Below are 8,313 nucleotides of genomic sequence, written 5' to 3' on the forward strand. Positions count from 1 at the left end.
CTGCATTACAGCTCAGCAGAGGGCATCACAGAGTAAGACAGAGTGAGTGTGCCAGAGGAGCTGGCTTTAAAACAAGGCCACTCCCTCAATAACCTATTAATCCATTTATTCCTCCCATCCAGGGGCTAATCCATTCATGAAGGAAGTCCTCCAGGCTCAATCCCTTCCCAAGGCCCACCATCAAATACCCCTAACAGTGAATTGCTGGAGGTTGTGAAATGTACAAAGAAAAGATGTTTACTTAGCTTACAGTTTTGGAGCGTGAAAGTCAATATCAAGTGGCCTCACTTGCTAGGTCTCTGGAGAGGGTCTCCTTAGCTTCATTACAACATGGCAGATGGCATCATGGTGGTAGTGTGTGCAAGAGAGAGAGCACATGGTTAGACAAGAAGCCAGAGAAATCCTGGGGCCAGGATCACTGTTTTTATAACAATTTCTCAGCTTTGCAACTAACTGGGGTCCTTAGATAACTGCACAAATCCCTTCTGAGAGACCTAATGATCTAATTACTTCCCAGTAGACTGCACCTCTTAAAAGTTTCATGCCCTCCCGCCAGGGCTATCCCACTGAGGTCATAGCTTCCAGACCAGGATGCACTCTCAAACTTTATCCAAGCAGGGATTAAGTTTCCTATGTATGAAATTTGAAGGACACATTGAAATCATGTGTTGCTAAGGGGACTGCCCATGTTACAGTCAACTTGTGGCCCAACTCCCCCACACTGTACATAATTCTTCCTCATGGAGAAGGAATGAAATGTCTCATGCCTGAGTAGTAAGAGTCTAACTTTCATTACTCTGTGCTTCTAAACCAGGTGGAATGAAGAACCTTGATGTACGGTCTTTGCTATTAGAATTAGATGGTTTAAGAACAATGCTTTTTCTTTCACTGTGATGTGTAAGCATTTGCCCACTCGGTAGATTCATACTCTCCCTTCAATGTGTCATCCAAAGTTCTGGACTTGGGAAAATTAATAGGAAGTCTGTATGGCCTCAGGTCCAAGGCTTGCCGCCCAGTGCCATTGATGGTGCTAACAATGAAGCTAGACCTTTTGCCTTCATCCATCTGCCTCTTGAGTCTATTTCCCAATTGGTTCAGAACATATAAGGAGATTGAGAATGATTATCATTCTTAAAACCCTATCTACTGTATAATTTTTAACTCCATAGTATAACTATGGTTTTTAACTATGGTATGAAAGCTTTTTTTCTTTCTATTATTCCACATAGACTTATACCACTGAGGCTAAACACTTATGAATAAGGGGATGAGTATACATTTGTTTTTCTCTTTGTAGCCCAGAATGTTAATATTATGTGGGAGAAAGAAGATGTTCTCCTTGTCCTATCCAAACCACCTCACATGGCTTGGAAAAGTTGTATTATTTCCTGGAAATATTGTTTGTAAAAGAACTCACCAGGGGTAGCCAGCATATGTTTCCATTTGTTGTTTTATATATTCTATGTTTGCTCAGATTATGGAACCTGCACTTTTTAAGCCAGGAAGTATGTATAAAAACATGTGTTGAACAATAATTTTTCTTAAGGTTTATTTCATTTAGAAATAAAATAAAATAAAACCCACCTTGGATCAAATGAAATGACCTGATTAGAGACAACCTCTCTTCCTGCAGGTCTTTTCATAGCTGTAGGACTAAAATTCCCAAGGTATTATTTTAGCCTGTTCTCCTAAATTGTCAACATATTGAAAACAGCTGTTAGCGAGGTGCAAGGCGCTACAGAGAACATGCCGAAGGGATCCTTTTCTCTCCCATGTGAGTCTACCCATTGACCAGCAGGTCATCTTCGAGCCTGCGATTTGGGCCCCATGTTCCTTAGTTGACATGCATTGTTCAGACATGGCCACAATTCCTGCTCTGTTGGCTTTGTAAATTTTGAGTTTTTTACCCAGGTGCATTTAATAAGATCTGGAAGTTCCTTCCACTAGGACCACCACTACAACCAGCATCAGAAGCAGCCACCTACTCCCCATACCCTTAGTCACCCTGCCAAATGCTTAGGTAAACCATGCAAGGTAGAGGTTTCTCTCCAGGTTTACTGACAAGGAACTAAAACTCAGAGATGCCAACAGATGTGGTCTCTTCCTTTCCATGGTCACCAAGCTCTGCTGGGTGGCTGAGAAGGGACCGAAGTCTAGGTCTGGCTGGCTCCAGGGTGTGAGTGCTTTCAGCTCACCACACACTTTGAGAGAAAATCCCAGATGAAGCCATAGGGAGTGTGCACAGATGTGGAGCTAGAGGACAAGTGCACAGGGCTAGAATCTCATGTTTTGTCTTAAAATAAAACCATCTGAAGTGGCCTCATTTCCTCCTGTAAAGCGAGTTTTAGGAAGCAAAAGCCATTTGAGAGGCTGTAAGGCATTGATACAGCTGTTGGCTTTCCATGTTATCTACTGCCAGCTAAAGGAACAAAAGGGCGCATATTCACCCTGGGAGTTGGGGCCCTGTGGCTGGAAAGTTCTCTCTGGGATATGTAAGAGCAAGGTGAGGTGAGATCATCTGCCTCTGACCTGTGGCACAGTTGCAGCTGAAAAATGCCTGAAGATTGGGGGTCCAGAAGTTGCCCATCCTCCCCCACCCCAGCCTCAGGTTCCTTCTCAGCCTCCTCCAGGGGTTCAGTAATTAGTCCAAAGAGAGCAGGGCTCAGAGCCCTGCCCCCAGGGCCCAGTCCAGCCATGTGTAAAGACTGTTGCTCTGATGTTAAAATGAAATAGGACATGTAACCAGATTACAGGGAAATCATTGCCATTAGCAACAATAATTACCCTCTGCTCAAGCAGCTTCCTGAAATAAAACATCAAAGCAGAGTCTTTCAACTGCTTTACTTAGCACCCTGCATGAACCCTTGGAGTATATGTGTTTTTGCAAGGACTCAGAGGATTGGGGGGGGGGGAGGATGCAGGAATATTTTGTACTTCACTGTAAAGCCATGGTGAATTGGTGAATGCCCATTTTCATTCAACAAAGCTATTCAGGAAGTACTTGTTGTGTGCTGGGCCCTGTCGGGTCGGCTGTGAGTACAAACCCAAGTAAGACCCAGTCCCTTCGAGAAGCTCCAGTCTGAAGCAGGAGGCAGGAATTCAGGCAGGCAACTCCACAACAGCATTAACCAGCACTGTGGTAAGGGGAAGCCAGGTAGCTAAGTAGCAAGAAGGGCTAATCTCACTCCACCTGCAGGTGAGGGGGCAGGGAGACTTCCCTGAGGAAAGGATGCCCTCGCCACATCCTCCAGGATGCTAGGGGAGCAGGGAGGCTGGGCAGGGTTTATGAGTACTGAGAGTCCAGTGCTTGGAAACAAAAGGCTGCAATGATCTCATTCACCAGAGATGAGGCTGAAGATGGAGGCAGGCAACAAGCAATCCAAATGCAGAAATCCTGGCAGAATTGAAGCAGGAGACGGATTGTTTTAGGAAGGCCAACTCTGGCCATAGAAAGAGACAAATATGAGAAGGCAACTGCAGGAAACCATGCTAGGAAAGAGGCAGCCCAGAGTCTCCAGACAGGACAGCCTGGGTATTAGCCATCTTTAAGTGTTAAAAGCTTATAAGATTTGGTAAGTGGAGTAGATTTGGGCTGGAACGATATTCATAAGGCCAGAACAGCACAGGCAGTCAGTATGGACACCAGCTCACGTGTGTGAGCTGCCAGACCTGCCAGGAGCCTATAAGCATCTTTCCACCCTGGTGGGCCTTCTGGGGAGCTACCTGGCTCCCCTGTGTGAGCAGGCTGCTCTGAGAACCCGCCAGTTATTCCTCCCAGTCATTTTGGACTTCAGAGTTTTACTCCAAAAGGCATAAAGGTAGAGTGCATGCCCCACTAACGTGTCTCATGTTAGCCAATATAAGGAGGCAGAAGTGGTGATATGCCCGGCATGTTCCCTTTTACTCACCAAACCTCTCCCATTGACATGAGGCCACGTTTGGGCTAGTTTGCTAAAGAATAAGAGACCGAAGGGCAAGACAGAGCCACCCCAATGACCCCCCTCTAAGGCCATTTGAGATCCAGACATGTGAGTGAGCCCAGGCAAGATCAGCAGAGCCACCCAGCTGATCCCCAGTCTCCCCTGACACCACTCCATGCATTGAAGTTGTAGGGTGGGTTGGTGACCATTATTATGGCAAGAGATAACGGACGTGCCCCAGCAGTCATATGCATACCCGTGCAACAAAATAGCGCCATCCAACTGTCTCATCACATTCTTGATGGGAAAATACTGAAAGTATTTAACGGGGAAAATACCTAAAAATAAATCTGCAGGTGGCTTATGGGCTGAACATCTCTCAAAACCCTGACCCTCATGGGGTGAAAACAAAAACCTCTGGAAGATGCATACAATGTTTGCACAACTGGGGGAAGTGTGCAAAGAGGAGCATTAACTAGAAAACTTCTGCCTTCCATTGCTTGAACACTCAGGGCCCACATTAAGCACCACTTTATGCCAAATCCAGTGCATTGGGGCATTAAAGGGTCAACAAACAATGTGTCTTTCCTCCCATATATTCACACCCAACTGACATTGCCAGGCACCTAGAGATTTTTTTTAAACATTGGTTTTTATGCTGATAAAAGCTAGATTGAAGAGCCCAGCCAGCTTTCAATATGGCAAAAGGACCACTCAGCATCATTTCATCCTGGAATTAAACTCTGCCAATTGGCTGCTGGTGTGGCTGAGACTGGCAGGACATGCTTTCTAGAAGTAGGCAGACCACCTCCACAGCCACCACCTGGAGGGGAGAGCACATCTCTTCCCAGGGAGGGAAGTGAGGAGCAGGCAGAGAAGCCTGGACAGATCCTGCTGCAAGCCCTCCACATGGCAAGTCAAGGGGAAAGGGAAGTATTCCTGCTGGCATCCTGGTGATAGTCTCTTGCCCTTGACTCCCACGGGCATTTCAGTGGTGCTACTGCTGGTAGTACCCAAGCCATGGCATCTTGCCTTCTTCCAGCACTTTGGCATCCTGGCGGGAAGATTCACTCCCAATCCTGCAGTTCCATAAGACTCTTTCCTATAATCCAACCATAGGCTCACATGTGTGTGCACACACACCCACATGCATTCACACACATATACACTCACAGTACATCATATACACACATTTATATACACAGGCATTCACACACATACACATTTGCAGTCCCACCAAACATACAGAGGTACATCCTGTGCAGCTGACAGAATATTTTCATTTTTGACAACTTCCTAGCCCAAATTCTGAGCACCCAGACCCCCTTGGAGGGGGATCCTGGGCAGTCCTGGGCACTTCCTGGAGAGCTTTAGCAGCTATACAGAGAGACCTGTGCTTTAGATTTAGCTCCCTAAACTAAGCGAGTCGATCCTCCTCTGTTACTTGTTGGTCAATTGTCCTTAGGAAAGTGACTCCATCTCTCTGAGTCTCTGCTTCCCCATGATAGAGATCGTAAGAGACCCTCATAGGTGTGTTGTGAAGGTTGAGTGAAATAATTCACATGTCAGCCATGGTAGTTAGGGTAAATGTCCTGGTAGAATTGAACTGTACATTATATTACAATGTAAACATGAGTTGGGTGACTCTATTTCATGTGGGAAGAGAGGGGTCCTGTGGAAACTCTAATCATTCATCTGGCAAGCTTGCATGGCCCAGCCTGCCCTGCCCCCTGACCTACCCCTACCCTCATCTCTTGCCTTCCCACCACGCTCCCAGTCCTGACACATCTTGTTCTCAGTCTCCATGCCTTCCAGGGGGGCTCCCTTTGCCAGGAATACTCTGGTCACCCCTTGCCCTCAACCTGCCCTTAGCCTTGCTAACTGCTTTCATGGATCTGCTCTGAGCTAAGAATCATGTCATTCCCTCCTCCATTCAAAATATCTCTGCTGAGGGGACACTTAATATCTGAATTAATTTACTCAAGCTGCTGTAACAAAGTACCAGAGGCGAGGTGACTGACATAACAGAAATGTGCAGTCGCACGGCCTGGAACGAGCAGCCCCTGACCCAGATGCCACAGGCTTTCTCTTCTGAGGCCTCTCTCTGGGGCCTGTGGTGTCCATCTTCTCGCTCTGGGCCCAGTGCTCGACTCTTTGTGCCAGTCTGTCTCCTCATCTCCTCTCCAGGACACTGCTCCATCCTAGCGACTTCATTTCACTGCAGTCACTCTTTCAAGGCTCCATTTCACTTACATTCTGAGTTACTGCACCTCAGGACATCAATATATGAATTTGGGAAGGACACAAAACAGCCATGAACAGAGCAAGAATACAAAATATTGGCTACTTCCCAAATCTGGGTGAGAAGACCCTTCTAAGTATAGTGCCCCTGTGCATCTGCAGTGACGCCAAGATAGTTGTTTGTTATGTTCTCCTGCACAACAAATATATTTCCAGCCAGATTTCGGCCCAGCAAGGAAGATTGTATTGTCCTTAGCCACTGGCCTAGGCTCTTGCGTACACTGGTGAGTGAGATAAGGCTGAGTATTTCATGAATGAATGGATGAGTGAATGTCTTCGCTGCCCTCTCTGCATGCCAAAACCACATCCTTAATAGAAAACACGGCCTAGGAGGAAGGGGGATAACAATCCCTCACATTTAAAGAGCGCTTTACAATTTAAACAGCCTCCACAGCTCTCATTACCCCTCTCAAGCAGTACAATTGGCTTCATTTGGCAGAAGGAGCAACTGAAGCCCTGGGAAATTAAGGTTGTTGGCCAAGTTCCCCTTGCAAACAAGTGGATCTAATGGACCCCGGCTACTTCAGTGGATAACCACAGCCTTTGAAATTACAGTGAACTAAAATTAAATTTGTAGTAAAATGCCCTGCCTCCCTGGAGCAACTTGACACCAGTGATTGGATAAACCAATGTGTCCCTGGAACCAAGAAAATGCATCTTGGATGCCCTTCTATTGCGGCTTCTATTATTCTATCTTCCCAGGGTGAGGGGGACTGTGTGCAGCCTCATCTTTAAAGGTAGTTCTCATCTTTTAAAGTCTGAAGTTCTAAAAAAATAGCCTGACCTTCAAACTAGAAATTTTAGAGCCTTGGTCTTTCAAGTTTAACATTTGCTGAAGAAGAAGAAAAAAGCATAGTCCAATGATTGTTGCTCTTGGAATCCAGTTCTTATTACTCATGTTTTTTTCCTCCAAAAGAAAATCATTGCATATTTTGTAATTGTCCTTGGCAGCCCTTGTTGAATGCAGTCAACAAGCACCTCTGGGATCCAGCACGATCTGGCCCAAGAAAGAGAAGCTGGGCATGGGAAACTACGTGATTTTTCAAAAACTAATAACTTGAAAGCAAGAAAGTCATCAGGCAGGCTTAAGACAAAGTACATTGTGATCCTTGAATGAGGAGGCATAAAGCCATGTTAAAAAGCATGGGCTTTGGCACAGTTTGATCTACTTTCAGATCCCAGAGTTGCCCCATTTGCTGTGTGATTTGGAGCAGGTAGCATATCCTCCCTAAGCTTCAGTTTCATCTGTAAAGTGGAAATTACAGTAAGACATACTCTGAAGATGGTGAGAAATCAAATGAATTAATGTATATAAATTTTTTTCCATTAAGTTTATTGGTACATTTTAGGTATAAAATACAGTTACATTCATCACTGGGATCTTGTACCATTACATGAATATCTTGGTTCTTTTATTTTTCCCCTTCCCCTGCCCTCCCTTCACCCCTTCCACCCTTCCCTATTTGCAAAGACCTTGTTTCCATTTTTTTCCTTTTCTCATATTTTTTCTTTTCCCTTCTTTCCTTTCCCCTATCCCTCCCACTGCCCCTGCACCTTTAGACCTTTTCTTCCTGTTACACAATATCAATTATACATTTTTTAAATTACAATATCAAGATCTAGGAGACATACCATAGATTTTACAGAATTTAAAAGGATATAGAAAGCATATTTCAAAACTCTTTTTTGAAATAAATTTGACAACTTCTAAGAAGTACCTTGGAAGACAAATTAATGAAACTGACTCTGGAGGAAATATAAAATTTGAATAGCACCTAAGGAAAAAAGTATATTCCTAGCTTGAAAACCTACCTATATGACAACAGCAGGCTCATACATTTCTTTTTTTTTTTTGGTACCGGGGATCGAACTCAGGTCCTTGCGCTTGCGCAGCAGGTGCCAAAACCACTGAGCTAAATCCCCGGCCCAGGCTCATAAACATTTTAATTGATAAATTATACCAAACAATTAAAGCAGAAAAAAGAAGGAACATTTCTCCCCTCATTTTAGGAGCTCAACATTGTGCTAATACTAAAACTGGATAAAGATAATAGAAGAAAAAAGTATGAACATAGATAGAAATTTGTTTAAC

This window comes from Heterocephalus glaber, unplaced genomic scaffold, assembly GCF_053883595.1.
Source record: "Heterocephalus glaber isolate CG9 unplaced genomic scaffold, H.glaber_assembly_v1.0 deba00001447, whole genome shotgun sequence".
Lineage (NCBI taxonomy): Eukaryota > Metazoa > Chordata > Mammalia > Rodentia > Bathyergidae > Heterocephalus > Heterocephalus glaber.